We start from the raw sequence: 24653 nt of genomic DNA, 5'->3' as shown, positions 1-24653 counted from the left end.
GTAGATCTACTTTTAGTTCTTTTTTTGAGACGGAGTTTCACTCTTGTTACCCAGGCTGGAGTGCAATGGCGCGATCTCGGCTCACCGCAACCTCCACCTCCTGGGTTCAGGCAATTCTCCTGCCTCAGCCTCCTGAGTAGCTGGGATTACAGGCATGCGCCACCATGCCCAGCTAATTTTTTTGTATTTTTAGTAGAGACGGGGTTTCACCATGTTGACCAGGATGGTCTCGATCTCTCGACCTCGTGATCCACCCGCCTCGGCCTCCCAAAGTGCTGGGTACTTTTAGTTCTTTGAGAAATCTCCCTATGCTAAAACTTTGCTTGATCTTTTTTTTTTTTTTTTTTTTTTAAGCTTCGTTTTAGTTTTAGTTTTTTGGTTTTTGTTAATTTATTTATTTTACTTTAGGTGCATACTATACGTATCTGGCATTTCTCCCTATGTTATCCTTCCCTACCCTCCTCTCCCTCTCTAACCCCTGCTGTCTCTCCCCTACTCCCCCAACTACCCCCAGTGTGTGATGCTCCTCTCACTGAGTCCATTTGTTCTCGTTATTCAACACCCACCTATGAGTGAAAACATACGGTGTTTGGCTTTCTGTTCTTGTGTCTGTTTGTTGAGAATGATGGTTTCCAGATTCATCCAAGTCCCTACAAAGGGCACACTCATCTTTTTTTGTGCCTGCATAGTATTCCATGGTGTATATGTACCACATTTTCTTTGTCTAGTCTGTCATTGTAGGGCATTTGGATTGGTTCCAGGTCTTTGCTATTGTACACATAGCTGCAGTGAACATCCGTGTGCATGTGTCTTCATAGTAGAATGATTTATAGTTCTTTGGGTATATACCCAGTAATGGGATTGCTGGGTCAAATGGAACTTCTGTTTCTAGATCCTTGAGAAATCGCCACACTGTCTTCTACAATGGTTGAACTAATTTGCACTTCTGCCAACTGTGTAAGAGTGTTCCTATTTCTCCACATTCTCTCCAGCATCTGTTGTCTACACATTTTTTAATGATTGCCATTCTAACTGGCATGAGATGATATCTCAGTGTGGTTTTGATTTGCATTTCTCTAATGACCAGTGATGATGAGCATTTCTTCATGTTTGTTGGCCTCATATATGTCTTCTTTTGAAAAGTGTCTGTTCATGCTTGATCTTTTTTTAATAGGATGTTTTAAAAACTATCCCCTTTATTCCTAAATAAGCAAAAACCAGATAAGCAAAAAAATCAAACCTTGCTAGAACTCAGCTATTCAGTAATACATCCCCTTGAGTAATCTTCATAAACCTCTGAAAGAGGATCTTTTTTGAGGGTTGGGGACATGAGTACAGGAATTACTTAAGAGCTTATTGTTTTGTATATAAAATGCCTATCTACCTAACTGGCTTTGAAATAGGTTTATTTTGTACAACACCAGTAAAATCATCTTTATGATTTTTATGGTTAATATTTGAAATTGAAGTCTAACAATCATATTGATTTTATGTCAAATAGTGGTCTTTTGTTCTTAATCATTAGTAATTAATACATATTTAATATTTGAAATTGTTAATGTATTTCTCCTCCTAACATCTAATTTTTCACAACCATTTAGCGGATTTGACCAAAGAAGCTAAGTGTTATTCAGTTTCATCAACTGAATCCTAAAACTTAGAAATAAGTATACATTTTTTAAAAAAATACTAGTAATCTTAATAATTTAGCCTCATACGGTTATTGTAGTTACCTATAACTAGCTTTTATCTTGGTTTTTGTCTTCACTGGCTTTCATAATGTTCTCAGAGCAAGAGAAAAAAGGAAACTGATTGTAAGACACCTATTGTTCAAACCTCTAATCCATCTAGTTGGTAATGCATTGTTGATTTGTGCTTATTAGTCACTAAAAGTTTGCAGACGAGTCTATTTTTTGTTTGTAATTTGCCTTGTTAGATTTTTAATGATCTTAAGTATAGAAATTATCTGTTATTTATTATTTCCTACCTAATGAACTCTCAGTAAATAATGCTAAGTTGATTGGAGTTTAGATAGTGAAGATTTTTAAAAATAATAAGTTAATAGGGAAGGCTTTTTACTATTTAAATATTATATGATACAGAAAAGTGAATCTGATTTTAATTGAACTGTACAAGGTGGAAATAATGAGACAGCACAGATATCTGTAGAGAGTGAGCAAAACACATGTACAAAGAAAAATAGAGACTTTATAGCCATAAAAGAGAAGAAAGCTGGTCAGTTTCTCAATTGCCATGGCTTTCCAATTCCCATGAAGCACGCCTCTATCAAGGTTTTTGTGGTTGGGACCCCAGCTCACCAATCGAAGCCATTATTTCTGTGAAGCAAACCTTTTATTTAAAGTGATTGTCTGTTTTTGAAATCATAAGAACTTAAAAAAAAAAACCAAAACGGATTTCCACTTAAACATTTGCAAAGAAGAAATCTTATATGAATCATATTATAAAAGTTTACTATAAATTATATATTTGATATCCTGGTATGGTAGCATACACATTTAGAATCATCCATACCTCACCTTGAATCACTGTGTTACCATTTACCAACCATGTAATTTTTGGATAAATCATTGCTGAGTTTTAGTTCTCTTGTCTGTGAAACATTTCTATGATGTCCAGCCAGTGATATATTGGAGCTGGCTTGTACCAGCTCACAAGAGCCAGTTGTTAAATTTTCAGAACTCTTGTGGGCTGATTGTTAAACACAGCCATTATTAAAAATTATGTAAGCTTATAATTAAGTTATATTAAAAGCAAAGTCAATAAATTCTCAAAACTCATCACTTAATTATTTTGCTGCACTGTGCTATCATTTATGTCTGTTATACCTGTACGGTGAAATAGTGCATAAAGATGAGCTACTTGCATCTCTTCCCTACTCTGTATTCCATGATGTCATATTGATAGCTTGAAATCTGCAATGGTAGTATGTATATTATGGAAATCAGTAAATACACAAATCATAGGTTGATTTGTTTTACTGACTGTCTGCATTTAAGAAATTGACAAAGGCTGGACCAGGTGGCTCATGCCAGTAATCCCAGCACTTTGGGAGTCCAAAGCAGGAGAATCACTTGAGCTCAGGGGTTTGAGACCTGCCTGCGTAACATACGGAGACCTTGTCTCTACTAAAAATTAAAAAAAAAAAAAATTAGCCATGCTTAGAGACGCACACCTCTAGTCCCAGTTACTCGAGAGACTGAGGCGGGAGGATTGCTTGAGCCTGAGAGAGGCTACAGTAAGCTATGATTGTATCACTGCACTCCAGCATAGGCGACAGACCAAGACCCTTTCTAAAAAAGTAGAAGAAAAGAAAGAAATTGATGTAGAAAATGCCAGTAAAGCAGATTAAACTTAAAATTTGTTTGTGTCTGTTGCTCATTATTGTGAATAGCACAAAACAATGAGAACGTGTTCTAAACTATTATCTAATTCAGCAAAGAAGTTGCATATGTCATTAATGAACAGATGAAATTATGACATATATCTTTGTTGTTTCACTTTCTTCTTTTTTAATGAAAATGAAAATATCAGACATTCAGATTGGACCTATACTCATTCATTAGTTGCAACCTTACATTTGTTTCTTATGAGTTTCCCCAGATCGTGAGCATTTTGTAAGATTCACCTGGCTCTATGAAATTACAAAAAAGGGTATTGTATTTTTATTACAGTTGATAAATTATGAGATATACATCCTGTATATCAGTAAAATTTACAGTAAACACATATACATCAACATACACACACACACTCTCTCTCCTCTCTCTCTCTCTCTCTCTCTCTCTCTCTCTCTCTCTCTCTCTCTCTCGGAGCTGGTTGTTAAACATTTATTAGCATACATCTAGCACAGAGCAGGCATTCATTAAATACTGCTTTCCCCTTTTCTCCCATTTGACCTTTTCAAATATAATCAAAATGTCTGCCATATTTAATGATCAGTGTTTGGTGAAAGAAAACCAACATTTAGCTTCAAGTCTATTGTATCCTTTAATATTATCACTTTCACCAGTAGTGAAAACATGCCTTAGTTAAAAGAGCAAATGAAGTGACGGGGGAATATGGGTTTCTTTTGAATTCAGTATGCTGGGAGCTTTCAGATCTAAAAATACCAATACTTTATTATATTTCAAAGAAGAATAGAAGCTTGAATAATATAATGTTTATTGAATATTGAAAACACTCTGAATCAATCATAGCACTTGTCAGTATTTTCTTGAAAATATTTTTTAAGAAATGGAAGGAATTTAATTTTTGGTTTTAATTTTGGAAATTTTTATTCTTTTTTGTCCTTTTTCTCCTTTCTCATGTTAATAAGAAAATGCTTTTATAAGAAGCACTGCAACATTGGATACAGTCACAGGCCCATTTTCTTTTTCAGTCACACCAAACAGATATTATGGATTCTTTGACAGTGTTACATTTGCCATCATTCTGCTAGTTTTTCTGCTGTTTTTCTTGCCATTTTAAATATGTGATAAAACGTTTTCTAAGGCTCTTGTTTGTCAGGTTTGGTTTTGTTTTCCTTACACATTCAGAATTTACCATAGGAGTCTTCTCACTTCCTCTTTCACCGTGTAGTTTAAAGAAAAGAAAGAGCAGCTTTATTTCTGTAGTGCATAGCTGATTTCTTTCCAGCTCCCAAAGAAGAACTAATTGCTGATCACTGAGGAAATGGAACATGGAGATCCCTTTCCATGTGGATTTAATATGTTACTAATTAGGGAAAAGTGAGCCTTTACACGTTTTTGGTCCTGTTTATTTCCAAAAGAATAGCATGGAGTAATAGTGTTTTCCCCTAATATATTTGAAAATATATTAAGGAAGAATTGAATTATGTTGATACCTTTGTAGAAAATCAATTGACCTTACTTATGTAGGTCTGTTCTTGGCTCTCTATCTTATTCCCTAGGGTTTATCTTTATGCTGGTGCAACACTTGTCTTCATTACTGTAGCTTTATAGTAAGTCTTGAAATCAGACAGTATAAATTTATTTTTTTCCTTTTCAAAATTGTTAGACAATACTTTTTCTTGAATTATCATATAAATTTTTAAATCTACTTGTCAATTTTTGCAAAACAGCCTACTAGGATTTTGACAGGAATTGCATTGAATCTATAGATTATATTGTAGGAATTGACATGTTAACATTGTTAGTATTCAACAATTCTAGTTCACGAACATGATACACTGCTCTGTTTAGGTCTTCTTTATTTGTCTTAGCAGCATTTTTAGTTTTCAATGTAGTTTTAGTTTTCCACATTTCCATATACAGATCTTATACATATTCTGCTAAATTTATCCCTATTTCATATATCAATGCTGTCATAAATGGTAATGGCTTTAAATTTCATTTTACAAAAACTTATTGCTAGTTTATAGAGATACAGTTAGTTGAATTTTGGATATTGTCTTTAACCTGAAACCTAGTTAAATTCACTTACTCTAGAAGTGCTTTTGTAGGTTTCTGATGATTTTTTACATATGTGTTATATTATCTAGGAATAAACAGTTTTATAGCTTCCTTTCCTATCAATATGCCTTATATTTTTTATGCTTTTCAACCCTTAAGCTACAAGGCATTTTTTAATGTATCTTTTGTCTAATTATTAGTAACTTTAATTTGAGATCATCATGACCAGATTTTCTTGCCTAATAGAGGAATTCTTTGTTACAATTTTTCTAATAAAGCCGGTTATTCAAACATGCTTTTTATATCAGTACCTAATAAATAATAGTTGGAATGAATTTATTAGAAAATATGAGTTTCTGATTTTTATAGAAAACTCAAGCCTCTTTCAAGCTGCTTTGAAGCCATATCTCTTATCTGCTGCTGTTTAAAAACTTAAGACAAATATTTTAGCAAGGTATCTTACAGTAAACACATTTGGTGAGCATTAATATTAATTTTATAAATAAAATCACAATAAAAGGGAAGTCAAACCTGATAGCATTCAAAAATTTTGTTTCTTCTTCCATACTTGTCATAGTGCATTACTAGAAAATCAAATATAGGTCACTGCCCGAAGTAGAATAATTTAAATGAATCAATATTTTAATTTGCAGTGGTAGAACCTCTCTCCTGTCAAGTAGAAAGAGCAGATGGCAATAGTCATTGAAATCTCACAAGCTTGTCTACAATTTTAAGTGTGTAAAGGGATAGTGAGCTCATATTTCACGTAGACCGTTGAAAATTGTCTCTATCAAGGAGACAGGAAGAGTTAATGTCTAAGGGGAATAAATGTGTCACCCGTAAGTCTGGAGATACGAGCTTGGAACCTTATAATACAAAAAACAACCATGTAATGCTAGTATCATCTATGACATTTAGTAATGGAAACAGTGCTAGAAAATGTGAAAGGAGATAGTATGAGTGAAAGTATGATTGAAGCTAAGTAAAAGTTGAATATTTATGGTGTGAATTAACACTTACTTGCAGGCTGGGATGCTAACCATGGCTGTCAGAAGATGCAATGGGATGGAAAAGAAATGTTGGTTATAAAAACAAGAAATGTGACAAAATAAAGAATAGTAGTTAACTTAGAAAATGGCATTTTAAAAAGGATTATTATTTTTTTTTTGATATTAAGTGGTTAAATTAGTTGGTTCTCTGGTATAATTTTAGTGTGGATGTTAAAATTATGCATATGAAAATTTGGATATGAAAGTTTACCATAAAACTAGACAGTATTGGTATCTCCCTATTTTTATCTATCTCTTTTCTGAGAGCTTTAGCAATAGCAACTTTTTACCAAAAGTCTCAGCTTATGTGTTTGATTTTCAGCATATGAAACTTCACTGATTTTTATTTTCTCTATATAAGTCTCCCTACCATGTTTCTTGGGAGATTTTAGGAGTTTTTCCTTTGTTCTTCAGTGGCCATACATCTTGTTTGGGGTGAAGGGGCTTGATGAACTATAATTTTAACTAAGGATTAACATGTTTTAATTTAATAAATCCCAGAGGAAGAATGCTCTTCCATAGACTGTACCTCTGGAATGTTTTGGTTGTACAGTAAAATTGGACATTTGGTTATTTTTAGAAATATTCCAAATCACAGATCTTCTGGCCTGTCACTTGTGACTTACACTCTTTAAAAGTACTCAAAAATAAAAAAGTACAAAAAAAAAAATAAAGGTCAGGTTATTGATAATGATTTTAGATAATAGAGCTTAAAAATAATTCTGTAATTTCATATGGAAACAAGCCTTAGAAGTTGCCAGAAGTATTGTGTATTACAGAAGTACCAAGCAGTTAAAAGTTACTCTTAATAATTTAAAAAATAAAAGCAGAAGATAGTGTAGCCATACATCACATGGAAAGAACATTGTGTTAGCAGCATAATCTGAATTTGAATTCTGATTCTGCCCCTTAGTCAACTATTGGCAATCACTTGAAGCCAGCTTTGCTTACTACAAATTGATAATTGCAGTACTCACATTTCAAGATTGTTGTGTGCAAAATCCTAGCAAAGGGCCTAGCATATCGTAGAGACTCAACAAATAATAAAGTAGATCAATTGAAAAGTACTTGTTAAGGCGGTCATCTTTAAAGAGGCACTGTGGACCCGACATGGTGGCTCACATCTGTAATCCCAGCAGTTTGATGGGGGGCAAGGCTGGCAAATCGCTTGAGCTCAGAAGTTCAAGACCAGCCTGTGCAACGTGATAAGCCCCATCTTAACAAAAATTAGCTGGGTATGGTGGTGCACCCGTAGTCCCAGCTACTCGGGAGGCTAAAGTGAGAAGATGACTTGAGCCCAGGAGGTGGAGGTTGCAGTGAGCCGAGATTGTCCCCTGTATTCCAGCTTGGGCAACATCATCAGACCCTTTCTTCAAAAAAAAAAAAAAAAAAAAAAGGCAGTGCTGAAAATGTTAAAACTATCACTTCAGTTGCATTACTAATAAATAAGCTGAGAGGAAGACTAATTTTCTCTTTTTTTGGTAGTTTTATAGTACTCATTTCAGTCCCTTCATTATATGACATTACTATCAATTTGATTTATATCTGTATAGTCAGTATATATTGTATTTTGGCTGAGAGAAGGAAAAGTCTTCTACTTATAGGCCAAGCACACTGCTGAACATATATTTGTATGTGTGGTTAACAAATTGTTGACTATCTGTTTTAAATTGCACTTTTACTTTATTTTCACAACTGCTGTTCTGATAGTTCTTTTATAGTACTATTTCCTACCACTCAAAGCTTTCTGTCCAGAAACATATCAAGCTTTCTTTAGAGCCTTTATATTTTCTGTACTGTCTGCTCTTAGGTTTTGCAAGGCTGACTCATTGTCTTCTTGCTCTCAGCTCAAATGCCACCTTCTCCAAGTTTTTCTTTGACCACCAATTCTAAAGTCACTCTCCTGACACTCGTTTGACTAATTACATTTTTTTCATCGCCATTATGACTGTTGAAAGTATCTCAATTTATTTAATTACTTTAATTCTGATAGAATGTGAATTTCCTAAAAGCAAGGTCCTAGTATGTCTTATACTGGTATATATTCTGGCTACTAGGTTTTTTCTCTGTGTCTAATTTATTTGTTGTATTCCTTGTAATTCATGGGTATGTGAGAGCTCATTATACTATCCCCTCTACTTTTGTATATGTGTGAAATTTTCTACAATAAAAAGTTTTTTAAATAAAGGATGAAATGGATTTATAGTATAGAAAAATATTTGATACAGAGTGGTATGAAACCCAAGTTTGTCCTGTACTCTTCTTCTTTCTTGTTTTATTTTATTTTATTTTTTTGAGACAGGGTCTCCCTGTGTCACCCTGGCTGGAAGTATACTGGTGCAATCTTGTCTCACTACATCCTTGACCTCTCGGGTTCAATCTATCCGCCTGCCTAGGTCTCCCGAGTAGCTGGGAGTGTAGGTGCGCATCACCATAACCAGGTGCTTTTTGTATTTTTTGTGGAGATGGAGTTTTCACCATGCTGCCCAGGTTGGTTTGAGCTCCTGGGCTCAAGCGATCTGCCTGCCTCAGCCTTTCAAAGTACTGGGATTACAGGTATGAGCCATCATGCCTGACCTCCTTTCTTGTATTTAAAAATATCTGTTGAGAGTAGATTTTCTTCTTTCTCAAAAAATTTCATGTCTTCCTTTCTTTAAAAAGTCTTTTGTCCTCCTTACTCCCCTCTGATAATTTAGTCCAAAAGCACAGCACATGGTGTTAATTAAGCCGGAATGGGATGAGGATAGTATCTACATGAGTGAGGGTGGGCCACTGCAGCCATGGGGTATTACACACATAGAATTGATTGGAGAAGGAAATCTGTTCAAAGTAATTGGAGCCAGGTTTCTAACTTTTAGAGAAGGAAGTTACCAATATGGAGAAGGAGAAAACTAGAATGAACCTTAATGGTGTTAGATTGACCCAGAGATATTACTATAAACTCTTGGTTTTCAACATATATCAATATATGTGTCATGTGTCTGTGTATAAACATATGCCTAGCTCTGTCCACTGAGAGGGCCTGGGAACCAGCATCCAAATAACAATGAGTACACTTAGTGTCTACTTGTTGGTTTCTAGATATAATTAGTTCAGATATAAATTTGTTTTGAAACATTCGTTTATTTCAATGCAGTTAATACGTTAAGAAACAGGTGAAATACAATGTAAAATTTACATTTATTTGTGCATAATTTTGTGTTTGAGAAACACTAGGTGAACTCACAATACTGTATATAGCTGAACCAAGCTCTGTAGAAATACACAAAATGCATACATGTGCACACCTCAGTTGCTGCTTGTGTTATGTGTCACACTCATTTACAACTGGTGTAAGCTTCCCCTGATTTCATATAGCTAGCCCTCTGCACTTCTTCACAGTAATTCATAAACTACAACCCTTCTGACACCCACTTCCACGAGTGAACTTCAGGTCTTTTTCAAAGGCAGAATGCCATGGTTATTGTGGTATTTATGTATTTCTTAACCTTTAACATGTATAAAACTGTGATACCAGTTTTATTAGGTTTCTGTTTTTTTAATGTGCCCTGATGAAGGTTTTTAGTTTTGTGCTTCTAACCCCACTTTTCTCATAAGCCCTGTGGTTTTATTGAATGACTTTCCATAGTGTAGTGATCTTTAGGAACGTGTATGTCGCCTTGTAGGTCTTACTAAACCTCTCTTCATTAAAACAAGTCAGAGCTCCTTGAAGAAGTTACTCAGGAGCTCCTCCTGATTCCAAGGGCTGGGAGAAGGTCAGAGTACCTCCTCACAAATGCTTTTTAATTACAAGAGGAAAACAAATTAATTTACAATGGAGATGCCTCCCACTTAAGTCATCACCTTAATCAAGAGGTCACAGTCACCAGTAATCAGACAAGTCTGTCATATGCCATCTGATTAAATGCAGTGAGAAGAATAGAGCATCACTTTTGTGATATTCCTGCTAAAGATGTATAATTTAAATCCAATCATAAGGAAGTATCAGACAAACCTGAATTGAGGGTCATTTTACAAAATAATTGCTTTGCAGTCTTCTAAAGTATAAAGGTTAAAAAATTAAGGAAAGATTGAAGCTGTGTTTCAGATTGCCACACTTGTCATTTTCTGGGTTTTAAAATTATAGCCACCCCAGAGGATGTGAAGTGATACCTCATGGCAGTTTCGATTTGCGTTTATCTTCTGGGTAATGATGCTGAGCATATTTTCATGTGCTTATTAGCCATTTTACATCTTTTTGGGGATAAGTCTATTCACATCCTCTGCCCATTTTAAAATTCTGTGGTCTTTTTGTTACTGAATTATAAGGGTTCTTTATAAATACAAGACCTTTGTTAGTTGGATTGGCAAATATTTTCTCCCATTCTTTGTTTATCTTCATGTTCTTGATGGTGTCCTTTGAATCACTAAAGTTACAAATTTCGATGAAATCTCATTTATCTCATTTTTCTTTCATTCCTTGTGCTTTCAGTATCATGTGTAGGAAGGCTCTGTCTTCTCAGTCATGAAGATTTTCCTGTTTTTAATTTCTAAGAGCAATGTAACGATAGCATTGTGGATAATACTTAGTAATAAAAACAGAATACTGGAAAAAGAGGAAGGTCTTTGCTCCATTTTGAGTTAATTTTTGCATGTGATAGAAAGACTCTCCCTTCATTCTTTTGCATGTGGATAGTCAGTTTTCTCACCACCATTTGTTGAAAAGACTGTTCTTTCTCACATTGGATTATCTTGGCACCTTTGTTGAAAATCAGTTGAACACAAGTGTGAGAGTTTATTTGGGGACTCTCAATTCTTTTCCATTGACATATGTTTATTCTTACATCAGTACTATGCTATCATGGTATTATAGCTTTATGGTAAGTTTTAAAATTCATAAGTATTAATTCATCAACTTTACTCTTCTTTTTCAAAATGATTTTGACTATTCTGGCTTCCTTGTATTTCCATATGTATTTTAGCATCAGCTAAAATTTAATCCATCTTTCAAAGTAAGGGTAACATTTCAACAATGAGTAAGAAAGTATGTTTTTCGAAGTGTGCTAATGGAGATAGCACTTTGGAAATGGGATTTTGTTGTTGTTGCTGCTCCTGAAAAATATATACATAAGTCCTTCTGCCTGTATGGTAAAAACATTGGAAACAATTTTTTAGATTTTAAAAGATTTCACAAATGAAGAATGTCAATGGGTTTTTAATACATCTGAAAAAACTAAAGATGCAGCTAATCCTATTGGTTTGAAACAGCAACTGATGGCTATCAAAAAAGATGGAAATTTACTAGGCTTTTTTTTTTTTTTTTTTAAAGAGATAGGATCTTGCTCTTTGTCCCTTGGCCCACTCATGGCTCACTGCATCAATACAGCCTCAAACTCCTGGGTTCAAGAGAGCCTTCTGCCTCAGCATTTTGAGTAGCCAGGACTGCAGGTGCACCCCACCAGGCCTGGATAATTTTCACAAGTTTTTTTGTAGAGATAGAAACTTCTGGCCTCAAGCGATCCTCCTGCCTCCCAAAGCACTGGGATTACAGGTGTGAGTCACCACACCTGGCCTCACTATTTTTTTTCTTATTCTCTGTTCTGTGGTATAAAGATACTGTTGAAAATGTCAATTAAAAAAAAAAAAAAAGGCCTGTAGATACCCCTATAGGTAATAGCGATAAGAAAAAAAAAGACAAATCCTTTATGTTGCTCTGTAGTACAGAAAGCCCAGCTATTGGAGAAACTGGGCAATAGTTTAAATGTGAAATGTCTTACGGAAGAGTATGGTATTGGAATGACCACCATATATATGACCTAAGGAAATAGAAGGATATATGCAAACATATATATGAAGAAATGGACACACACACACACACACACACACACACACACACATTATTCAGCCACATAAAAAAAGAATAAAATCCTGTCATTTGCAGCAACATGGATTGACCTGAAGGCCATTGCATTAAGAGAAATAAACTAAGCACAGAAAGATAAATACAGCATGTTCTCATTCATATGTGAGAGCTAAAAAAGTGGATCTCATGAAAATAAAGATTAGATTTGTGGTTACCAGAGGCTAGGAAAGGGAGGAGGGGATATGAAGGGAAAATAAATAATATAAATATATTTATTACCACTGAACTATACACTTAAAAATGGTAAAGATGGGCTGAGCATGGTGGCTCATGCCTGTAACCCCAGCACTTTGGGAGGCTGAGTCAGGCAGATCATTTGAGATTAGGAGATCAAGAACAGCCTAGTGAAGATGGTGAAACCCTGTATCTACTAAAAATACAAAAATTAGCCAGGCATGATGGCCTGTACCTTTAACCGCAACTACTCACAAGGCTGAGGCAGGAGAATAGCTTGAACCCGGGAGGTAGAGGTTGCAGTGAGCTGAGATGGTGCCACTGCACTCCAGCCTGGACAACATAGTGAGACTCTGTCTCTAAATAAATAAATAAATAAATAGGTAAGTAGGTAGGTAGGTAGGTAGGTAGGTAGATGAATGGCAAATTGTGTAGGTATATTTTACCTCAATAAAACATGAAGAAGAAACAGAAGGATAAACTGTAGAAGTTCTATGGTGAGGGTTATGAATAGAAGTTAATGAAAAATAGAAAAACTTCATAAAGGCAAAAATGAATATCTTGATCATGTGTTGAGAAAGAGCAGATCCATCAGCATTTCAGTGAATACATGCCTTTTAATGGTATGCAGATCATAAAACAAGTGAAGATCTTTCATGGTGGACTAAAAATTTAAGAGAACTGTGAATATTCAACAGGCTGGTTGCAGAAATTTGAGAAAAGAGATGGCATTAAATTTTTAAAGATTTGTGGTGATTGAGCTTCTGCTGATCACAAAGCAGCAGAAGAAATTAACTAGTTTGCCAAGGGATCGCTGATGAAAATCGGACACTGGAACACGTCTATAATGCTAATGAAACATTACTGTTTGGTGTTATTGCACAGAAAGACACTGACTACAGCTGATGAGACAGTTCCTATAGGAATTAAGGATGCCGGTGACAGAGCAACTCTACTGGGATGTGCTAATACAGCAGGCGTGTATAGGTATAAACTTGCTATGATAGTAAAAAGCTTGCATCCTTACTCTTTTTTAAGGAGTGAATTTCTTGTCAGTCTATTCTTATGCTAACAAAAAGGCATGGATCACCAGTGACATCTTTTCTGATTGGTTTCACAAACATTTTACACGAATTACTTGTGTTCACTGTAGGGAAGCTGGACTGGATAACAACCAAAAGATTTTATTATTCCTTGGCAACTGTTCTGCTCATTCTCTAGCTGCAATTAAAATCAAAATAGTGTTTATGCCATGGAATTCCCCTCGAATGTTGGTTCATTAATTCACCCATGTGACCAAAATATATTTAAATTAATGAAGAATAAATATAAAAACACTGCCTTGAATAGCATGCTAGAAACTGAACAGAAACTGTGGAAGATTTGCAGGAGTTCAGCATGAAGGATGCTGTGTATGCTGTTGCCAGTACTGGAAACACAGTGACTAAAGACACAGTTGTGCATACCTGGCATAACCCCTGGCCTGTGACTGCTCTCAGTGATGGTGATGAACAAGGTGGTGACTTTGAAGGATTTTACACGTCAAGTGAGGAAAAAAATACCTGACCTTCTTACGTATGCAAGAAGTATACCTTCAGAGTCCACATGTAAGCTGGAAGAAGTGGATATTGAAGTAATTTTTAACATCCAGTTGTTCATTCATTGACCAGTGGTGAAAGAGCTAAAATGTTTCTGAATCAAGGTGATTATAATCATAGCAATGATGAAGATGATATTGTTTAACACTGCAGAAAAAGTGCCCATACATGACAGGGCAAAAATATGTGATGGGCTTGCTGAAGGACTAGAGCAGCAGACATTCATAACAGAACAAGATATGTTGGTTAGCTTATAAAATTAAAGAGTGACTCCTAAGTCAAAAACTGTTGTTAATGAAACAGACAACTCTGGAGGAAACATTTTAAAAAGCCATCCAGCAGATGTGTCCTCATCCCTGGAGGACACACTTCTTGGTCCCTCAGTTGCTTCCAATATTTCATCTCAACTAAAAAAATAAAATACTGTGTACATAATAACTTTTTAATCAAAACATAGAATTGTAGGTTATTGCTGTTGTCTAACAGCCGATACAGATATTCTGGTGATGCTACTGTGCTGTTACCCTGAATGTATAATTCATTCGCTTTGTTAATGGTATATCTTAATTTTTCCTGTTAAGTACTTATGTGTGAATATGTGTAAGGAAGTGATAGCTTATCAGTATAGCATATAAATTCAAAGTTGGGATTGATGGTGATGCCAAACAACCACAGATTGTTTACATGAGTGGCTGATACGGTGACACCTTTGCTTTCTTGTTGTTGAGTGTGTACAAAATTACCTTCAGCCGATGTATGTAGGTATATATATAAAACATAAATGAATTTCATGTTTAGACTTGGATTTTATCTCCAAGATAATCTCATTATATATATGCAAATATTCCAAAATCCAAAAAAATTTCAAAACCTGAAATACTTCTAGTCCCAAGCATTTTGGAAAAGAGTACTCAACCTGTAATCTTTCTTTCTTTTTTTTTTTTAACTGTTAAAACTTTCTTGTTTTTTTGTTTCTATTTTTGTTTTTTGAGACCGGGTCTCACTCTGTTGCCTAGGCTGGGTTGCAGTAGTGCGATCATGGCTCACTGCAGCCTCGACTTCCTGGGCTCAAGCAATCCTCTCACCTCTTCCTCCCTTGTAGCTGAGACTACAGGCGTGCACTACCACCCTGGCTATTGTTTGTATTTTTTGTAGAGACGGGGTTTTGCCATGTTGTCCAGGCTGGTATTAGACTCCTGAGCTCAAGCTATCCACCCACCTCAGCCTTCCAAAGTGCTGGATTATAGTTGTGAGCCACTGTGCTCAGCCTTGTGGAGAAGTTTCTATGTGTAGGAACTCATAAGAATTTTATAACCATTGCCTCCTTTAACCCTCACAACAGTGCTATGGATGAGGTAAGTGTAGAGAGTAAGTAGCTTATGTGAGCACTCAGCTAGTGAGTAGAAGAGTTAGGATTTAAACCTAGGTGGTCTGGCTCTAGTCATTTTTTTAAGGCCACGATTTAGTCTACCAAATTACAAATTATCTTTACATTTGCCTCAATACCAGCCAATCTAATCTTTTTACTAACTTGCTTGTACTTTATGCTGGACTGATTTCAGTATTCTGTTCTAAGTCAATTGTGCAAACTGTTTTCCTTATTTGTTTATATCTCTTCCATTCTCTCAGACTACTAGATCTTTCTTAGCCTTCAGAAATCCAGTTAAAGTTCCATCTACAACTGCTTTCAAATACAGTTGTCCCTTGGTATGTGTGCCACCACACCCGCCTATTTTTTTGTATTTTTAGTAGAGACAGGATTTCACCATGTTAGCCAGGATGGTCTACATCTCCTGGTCTTGTGATTTGCCTGCCTTGGCCTCCCAGAGTGCTGGGATTACAGGTGTGAGCCACTGTGACTGATCATTTCCTTTTCTTAGAGATTTTAGCATTCTGAAAGCAGTGTTTAAGATAAATGAACCATTTTAAGCATTTTAAGAAACATATAGACTGTCCCCAGGGTCTTTAACATTTTACCTACAATTTCAAAAGTAATTCATAGTTTATCTGGGAACCTCTGGTTAAGAATGCCAGTTTTAGGGGTGTCTCTGATTTGTATCTTTATTTTGGGGTCTTGGAAACTCTTTTTGCATAGCTTTTGTCCTTTTGTAAATTAGAATTCCCACCCTGTTGCGTCCTAGAAATTGTGTTAATTAATGGCTTATATTTTAATACCAGCTTTCCTCAATTTGATGCTTTTAAAACATTAAACAAAAGATCTAGTTTTCTTATCAGAGAGTCAGTGAAGTACTAAAATACTTGTTCAGTGTTAAACCTGGGAAGTGTGGAGTTGGAGCCCTGCATACATAGAGTATGTCCTGTTTTGCAAAGGAACAGATCATTAACTTGAGCTTGACAAAGCAAAAATAAGATTTAGTGCCCTCTACTCTCAAATTAAGGGCAGTCTTGATTGAAATAATTTATCCTAAAACTTACTGAGTAAGAAGTATATGCTAACTCATATCCCTGGGAGGAACCTGAGAGCCAAGTGCTCTATCAAGAGTCTAGTGACCATGGCGTAAGAGAAAAATGAGAGCTAAAGGATGTTGAGATGAAATGAGTGTTACTATGATAGCTAGATCACCTGAAGAAAACTTGATTTATGCTAAGGGGTTTATTTCTTTGCATTTAGCTGTAAATTGTGTAGTAAAGTTGCCCAACCTAGAAGTTAAAGTTTTATGATCCCAACTCCCCTAAACACGTTTCACCTCATAACAAGTAGCCTAAATGTAGGTAGAAATTATTTCACCACCATATACTGCTTTAGGTATAGAAATGATTATTGGTTGGTTTCTTTGATTGCAAGCAACTGAAGTTGGACGGCAAAGTAAAATGGGCATTTATTCAAGGTTGTTATGGTGGCACATAGAATTGAAAGAACAGAGAGTATTCAGATCAATTCAAAAGAAAAAAGTAGGTCAATGCTGGTGCTTCCAGCAGTACAATACATGAACTTATTTTTGGAGAATGTTTCTCAAACTGTCCTCAGCAAGAACATCTATATCTATTGATTTTTTAGCTTAATATTTTTTCCTTTTTTAAAAAAATTATTTTTAATTTTTGTGGGTACCTAGTTGGTGCATATAGTTACAGGATACATGAGATGCTTTGATACAGGGATGCAATGCATAATAATCACATCATGGAGAATGAGGTATCCATCCCTTCAAGCATTTATTCTGTTTGTTGCAAACAATCCAATTATATTCTTTTAAGTTATTTTAAAATGTACAATTAAATTATTATTGACTATAGTTTCCATGTTGTGCTATCAAATAGTAGGTCTTATTCATTATTTCTGGTGTATGTGTGTTGTTGTTGTTGTTGTTGTTTTGTATCAGTGAACCATCCCCACCACCCCCTAATCTCCCCACTACCCTTTCCAGCCTCTGGTAACCACCCTTCTGCTCGCGCTCTCACACTCGCTCTCTTTCTCTCTCTCTCTCTCTCTCTCTCTCTCTCTCTCTTTCTCATGTTCTCTCTCATGCTCTCTCTCTCACCCTCTCTCTCTTTCTCTCACTCTGAGTTTAATTGTTTCCATTTTTAGATCCCACAAATAAGTGAAGACCTGCAATGTTTGTCTTTCTGTGCCTGTCTTATTTTGTGTACCATAATGATCTCCAGTTCCATCCATGTTGCACATGACAGGATGATAATCTTTATTACGGCTAAATAGTACTCTATGGTGTATAGGACCACATTTTCTTTCTCCATTCATCTGTCGATGGACATTTAGGTTGTTTCCAAGTTTTCGCTATTGTTAACAGCTGCAACAAACATGGGAGTGCAGATACCACTTTGATATGCTGATTTCCTTTCTTTTGGGTATACCCAGCAGTGGGATTGCTGGCATATGGCAACTCTGCTTTTAGTTTTTTGAGGAACCTCCAAACTGTTCTCCATAGTGGTTGTACTAATTTACTTCTCCATCAGCAATGTATGAGGGTTCCCTTTTCTCCACATTCTTGCCAGCATTTGTTAGGGCCTGTCTTTTGAATATAAACCCTTTTAACTGGAATGAGTCAGTATTTTTTCTCTTAAATAATTGTTTTGGTTTTGAGCTTATTACTATGTTTATTATAAATACTGGTTAATTGTGGTAGTTTTATTATTTCATTAGTCAGCGTATCTCTGTAGTCCTCTTTGACATAGCCTTTTGCTTCAGTGCTCAGCTGCCTTCCTGTATTTCGTTTTATGTTTTTGCCTTCTGAAAATTTCCCCTTCTTTCAGTTATGCATTTGGGCTGCTATAACATTACCATAGACTGGGTGGCTTGAACAACAGACAGTTATTTTTCATGGTTCTGGGGTCTGGAAGTATCAGATCGGAGTGCCAGTGTGGTTGGGTTCCGGTGAGGACTTCCTTCCTGATTATATCCTCACATGCCATTTCCTTGATTTGTGCATGTAGTGATAGATCTCATGTGTTCTTCTCTTTTTAATTTCATCATAAGGGCTCTATCCCCATGGCCTCATTCAAACCTAAATAACTCCTAAAGGCCCCACCTCCAAATCCCATCATAGTGGGGATTAGGGCTTCAAGATATGAAGGGAGGCTGGGGAGACACACAAACATTTAGTCTACAGCAGATGGTTTTTTAATTTTATCCAGCATTTTTAGATGTTCTGTACTATGAAGGTTCCTCAGAGTACCTAATTTACTTTGTTTCTAGAAATGAAAGTCTGAGTCTCTTCAGCCTCAACTAAAAATAACTTTGTTTAAAAATACACCAGATTATATTACTCCCCTGCTTACTATCTTTTAAAGTGTTACAGGCCAGGCACGGTGGCTCAATCCTGTAATCCCAGCACTTTGGGAGGCTGAGGCAGGTAGATCACGAGGTCAAGAGATCGAGACCATCCTGGTCAACATGGTGAAACCCCGTCTCTACTAAAAATACAGAACATTAGCTGGGCATGGTGGCACGTGCCTATAATCCCAGCTACTCAGGAGGCTGAGGCAGGAGAATTGCCTGAACCCAGGAGGCAGAGGTTGCGGTGAGCCGAGATCGCGCCATTGCACTCCAGCCTGGGTAACAAGAGCGAAACTCTGTCTCAAAAAAAAAAAAAAAAAAAAAACACAGTGTTACAAGGCCCCTTCATCTGGCCCCCCCTTTCTCTTCAGCCTCATTTTACATTGCTTTCTCTTTCATTTAGTATTGTTAATCACTATTGATTTTCTTTCCCAAGTCAGCCTTGATCTCAACTCCCACTTATTATTTTTCCTGCCCCACATCCCTCAGCTCCTTTATTTCAGCTGAAGTGTTCCTCAGGAAGACTTTCCGGATCTCTTCATAACGGGTTAGTACCTGTCGATGTGCTCCCCTAGCATTCTGTGCCTTCCCATTTATTATGTGCATTGATTGCTCTTCTGATTACTTCTTTAGTGTCTGTTTTCTCTCAAAGCACAGGGAACGTGTTTGTCTTTTTCATCACTGTGTCCTTAGTAGCATGGTGCCTGGCATAGAGTAGACATTTTAAAAATATTTGCTGTTGAATATATAACATTGATATTTAAGATTCATTATTAACCTATTGTATGAATTAAGTAGCTCAGGTAATGGTATTACAATTAAGTCATTCTCTTAAGTTTAAAATTTTTTTTTTTAAATTTGTCTTTAGGCCCTACACATTTTGAATTAATCTGTTTTTATATGAAATACTTTTAAACCTATAGAAAAGTTGCAAGACTATTACAGAAGAGTTCATATATACTCTTTACCCACCTTTCCTTAATGTTAACACATACTCAACCATAATGCAATTACTAAAACCAGGAGATTAACATGTTGGTATAATATTACTGACTAAACTGCAGACCTTATTAAAGTTTTACCAGGATTTTTCCTCATGTGAAGGATGCAATTCAGGATCTCACTTTGCATTTGGTTGTTGTGACTCTTTAGTATCCATCACTCTGTGACACTTCCTAAGTCATGATTTTAACACTTTGATGAATGTTGTACTTTGATAATTGATTTATACAGTATCTAAGTTTATTTCTGCCTGATGTTTTCTCATTATTGGATTCAAGTTATACCTTTTTGTCAAGAATACCAGAGAAGTGATGTTGTGTCCTTCACAGCATTATTTCAGGGGGTACATGTAGTTGCTATGTCTTACTTTATTGGTAGTATTAACCTTGATTACTTGTTTCAAGTGGTGTCTGCCCAGTTTCTCCACAGCTAAGTTACTCTTTCTCTCTTTGGATTGATAAATATCTTGTTCCTCAAACTTTGACCCATTGATTTTTATTATCTATGGATGGATCTTGCTCACAAGAGTTATTACTGTGGTATTTGCCTAGTGCTGATTTTGTATTTTTCTCATTCTTTCTACATTTATTAATTAGAATTATTCTACCTGGAAGAGCTGTTCTTTCTCATACATTTATTTATTCAGTTTTTTATTTATATCAACATGGGCCTTTGAATATGTACTTTATTCCATAGGTTGTAATCCAGTACTGTTACTGTCATTCATTTTATTGCTTTGGTCATTGGGAGCTTCTTCAAGTTGGCAGAATTTAATCTATGTCATTTTGTCCTGCCACCATTCTTTTATGAAAATTTATTTTCTGGTATCATAAGATATTCCAGACTCATCTTGTATTTTCCCTGACCCAGCCCTGGAAGTCAACTTCTTCTCTTAAGACCCCTGACTCCTTTTTTTGGAGAATGGTATTTAGGACCAAGATCTGAGTGCTAGGCTTATTGTTATGGATTATTGTTGCTGCTAGACTCTACCAGCAGACAGAGGAGCTAAGAAATTGTGTGTGTGTGTGTGTGTGTGTGTGTGTGTGTGTGTACTTCATATACACCTTGATAGAGTTTGGCTCTGTGTCCTCACCCAAATCTTATCTTGTAGCTCCCGTAATTCCCACTTGTTATGGGAAGGATGCAGTGGAAGATGAGAGATGATTGAATCATGAGGGCGGGTCTTTCCCGTGCTGTTCTCTTGATAGTGAATGGGTCTCATGAGATCTGATGGTTTTAAAAATACAGGTTTTTCTGCACAAGCTCTCTTTCTGCCTGCTGCCATCCATGTAAGATATGACTTGCTCCTCCTTGCCTTCCACCATGATTGTGAGGCCTCCTCAGCCATGTGGAACTGTAAATCCAATAAACCTTTTTCTTTTGTAAATTGCCCAGTCTCAGATATGCCTTTATCAGCAGCACGAAAATGGACTAATACATACACATTTTCAGTTCCTGGGAAAAGCCATACTTTCCTTATGTAAAAAAATACATACATATCTGTATTTCTATATCTGTCTATTTGCATATATATTAACAACCATGAGTTCACAGTTACCTCTGATTTTACTCAGAGTGACACTCTCGCACACTAATTTTATTGTACCTTCCAGGTTTTCTGACTCCCCAAGGTACAGTTCTCCAGTACCCTTTATCCTATTCTGTACCTGAAATTTACCTGATACTCCTTGTATCAAGAGATACAGACTAGTAAATAGTCAATCATTTAATGTGTTAAATATACTCGGGGTTATTTTGATCAGTAATGTTTCCGAAAGGGTTATTTAAGAGGATAAGTGTCAGGTGACTAGGGAGAAAATGTGACTATGAATGTTGGGATTTGGAAAAGAGATAGTTTGAGGATACTTAGAAGAAAAAATGTTCAGACAGGAGACCAAACATCATGTATTAAGGTCCAGACATAAGGAAAGTATGGCTGTTCCTAGGAACTGAAAATCGCTCAGGATAGCTGTATAGGTTGAGATATAGAATGAATTAAAGCTGAAGAGAAGTGGCACCGACTTTTGAAAGACTTTATAAACTATTGTTGCAAACTATTGAACATTATCGTAAGTACAACAGAAAGTATTAAAGTATTTTAAGCTAAATAATTATATTCCCTTTCCTTTCTTTTCACAATAGAAAACCATTTTTAGCAGACTCTTTGTTATTAGACTTAAAAATATAAAATTGTACTCGTACTTATTTGTTATCTCATATAATGCTACAATGGTTTTGACAAATAACATTTTCTTTGAAGGAGAGTCCCAAAGAAAGGAATTTAGTCATTCTTATGAGTCAGTGAATATGTGTCATAGAAATACTGAAGATTAGTTTCTCCCTTTATCTAAGATGCCATGGTTTTTTTTCCTTTTTCCTTCCATGTTTTGCTTTAAGAGCAATGCAGCTGTAAAGTATACTTCAGTTGCTTAGATGTTAAAATTTGTCTGTATGTAATTAAGAGCCAAAACTGTGATTTTACATTAAAATTAGTTAAGGTTTATTAATTGGGTAGAATGTGTTCTATTTGTCTCAAGAAAATGGAGATTTTTACCACCTGTCCAAATCTTCTGTTTAAATATATAATCACTAAACTTTTTTAAAAATTGCATTTCCATAATTGTTTCCTTAATTTTATTGTTTTATATACTTTTCTTTTGATCTGTCATCTTTCTAAGTATGATTATGTGATATATTTTATCAAATTCTTTTAGTCATTGGAAGAGTCTTTTTATCAGACAAACAAGTGACTGTATTTCTGGTCTAATTTGAAGAATATTGAAATGTCCCAGGATATAGAGGAAGAGAGAAATATATAAAACCCTGGCTTTGAGGGAATTTGAGCTAAGAACTAAATTTTCTTTAGTTGACTATGTTGCTATGAAATCAGAATAAAAGAGAATAATGCAGGAATTTTGCAACAAAGATGCAGTTTATGGATATTAAAGAATTAACAAAGCATAACCCATATATGGATTTTTTTCAGTACTTTTAAAAAAAAGAAATCTGTCTTGTCTAGCTTTTTATATCTGACTGGAAAACTGATATTCATCATAAATGCATTTTCTCTTTAGTTATATGTCTTAGTCCATTCTTCCTGCTGTAACAAAATACTTTAGTCTGAGTAATATATAAATAATAGAAATGTATTTCTCATAGTTCTGGAGGCTGGGAAGTCCAGATTCAAGGCACCAACAGACCTAGTGCCTGATAAGGGCTTGCTTTTTGCTTCCAAGATGGCGTCCTGTTGCTGTGTCTTCTGCAGGGGTCCAACACAAAGTCCTTACATGGCAGAAAGGATGGAAGGAAGGAACTAGGGAGCTTTCTTCAGCCTCCTTTATAAGGTCACGAATACCATTCACCTAAACACCTCTTAAAGCCCCACCTTTATACTATGACATTGGTGATTAATCTTTATCATGAATTTGGGGGGACACATTCAGACCACAACACTATATATATGCTTGGCACTCTGGAGAGAAATGAGATAGTTACATAGCTATCAATCTTTGAAAGCTTTTTCCCTGGAATAAGTTACTAGAGTAGTTATGACTCTTTTATACTCATCTTTGCAACAGTAAGGCTGAGAATTCAGGCCAACCACCATGGCTCCTACCTGCAGTCCCAGCACTTTGAGAGGCCAAGGCCGGAGTATTCTTTGAGCCCAGTAATTTGAGACTAGACTGGACAACAGAGCAAGACCCTGACTCTATATAAAAATGGAAAAAAAAAAAAAGAAAAGAAAAACAACCAAAACTGAGAATTCAGTTAAGCTAATAATAGTATTCATCTTGGAATATCCTCAGATTTTTTTTGTTTGCTTTGTTTATTGTAACTTCAGTCTTAATAATTTTGATCTCTTGCTTTGCAAGAGTGAAAAAGAGTGAAAAGGATTATTAATACTTCAGTTAAAAGTGGATCTAACTAGATAGATTTATTTAACAAAACGACTTTAAATAATGATATACTTTCTGATATATAAAGTGATTAATTAGGTAACAGAATTAAAAAATAAAAGGCCTTCAGTCAAAAATAGATAATTCTCTTGAAAATATCATCTGTTTACAAAGTAGTATTTTGTCATATTGGTTAAATGGAGAAGAGTGCTGGAAAAAAATCCCTTTTATATTGTCCTTTAAGGGAATTCATTTCCTGATTTATATTCAGATATATAAGGATATATTCATTTACATATGTAGTAATTCCTGAAATTGATTGGTCTGAATAATGAGTCTACAGTCAAGAAGTCCTCTTTCAAATTGCCTTTCCTTGACTTTATATATGAAAAAAAAGGCTTCTCTCTTACTCAGTCTAATTTTGCTATAATATGTTACTGCCATTCTGGACCACAAACAAAGGCATTCTCTGAAATACTCAAATACTCATTATAGGTATTAAGAAAGTGAATAACAGGATAGCAAATCCTTGGAAGTCCATTTTTTTTTGTTTTCATTGAAACTGAAAGAAGACTTAATTGTTAAGTTTATTTATCGTTAAAACTAATTTTCAGTAATAGATCACTATGGTCTCAGGAAGAAGGCTAGTCCTTTATTCTACCCTTTATGTATTTGTATGATTATTTGATTAAAGTATTTTTTTTCCCTCAGATAGACTGTAGATTGTAATCTCAAAGGGCAGAATGTATGTGTGTTTTGCTTATCACTGTATCCTCACCCCAGTCACATTGTCTGGTACATAGGAGGGACTTGGTATTTGTTGAATGAATGACTCCTGATTTAGCTG

The 24653-nt window shown here is 35.5% G+C and overlaps 1 protein-coding gene and 1 long non-coding RNA gene across 3 annotated transcripts in view; both read left to right on the top strand.

Annotated features, from left to right (window-relative positions):
- Positions 1-22868, top strand: part of LOC141582133 (uncharacterized) — a 73167-nt gene extending 50299 nt beyond the window's left edge. Inside the window, exon 2 of the long non-coding RNA XR_012514974.1 lies at positions 274-22868. This is a non-coding gene — a long non-coding RNA (uncharacterized LOC141582133). The remainder of the gene's footprint in view (positions 1-273) is intronic.
- Positions 1-24653, top strand: part of XPR1 (xenotropic and polytropic retrovirus receptor 1) — a 229403-nt gene that overhangs the window by 93701 nt on the left and 111049 nt on the right. The window lies entirely within an intron of this gene.

The sequence above is a fragment of the Saimiri boliviensis genome, chromosome 19 (assembly GCF_048565385.1).
Source record: "Saimiri boliviensis isolate mSaiBol1 chromosome 19, mSaiBol1.pri, whole genome shotgun sequence".
NCBI classification, from domain to species: Eukaryota; Metazoa; Chordata; class Mammalia; order Primates; family Cebidae; genus Saimiri; species Saimiri boliviensis.
The sequence above is the reverse complement of the archived record's forward strand: the minus strand, read 5'-3'. Positions and strand labels throughout refer to the sequence as shown.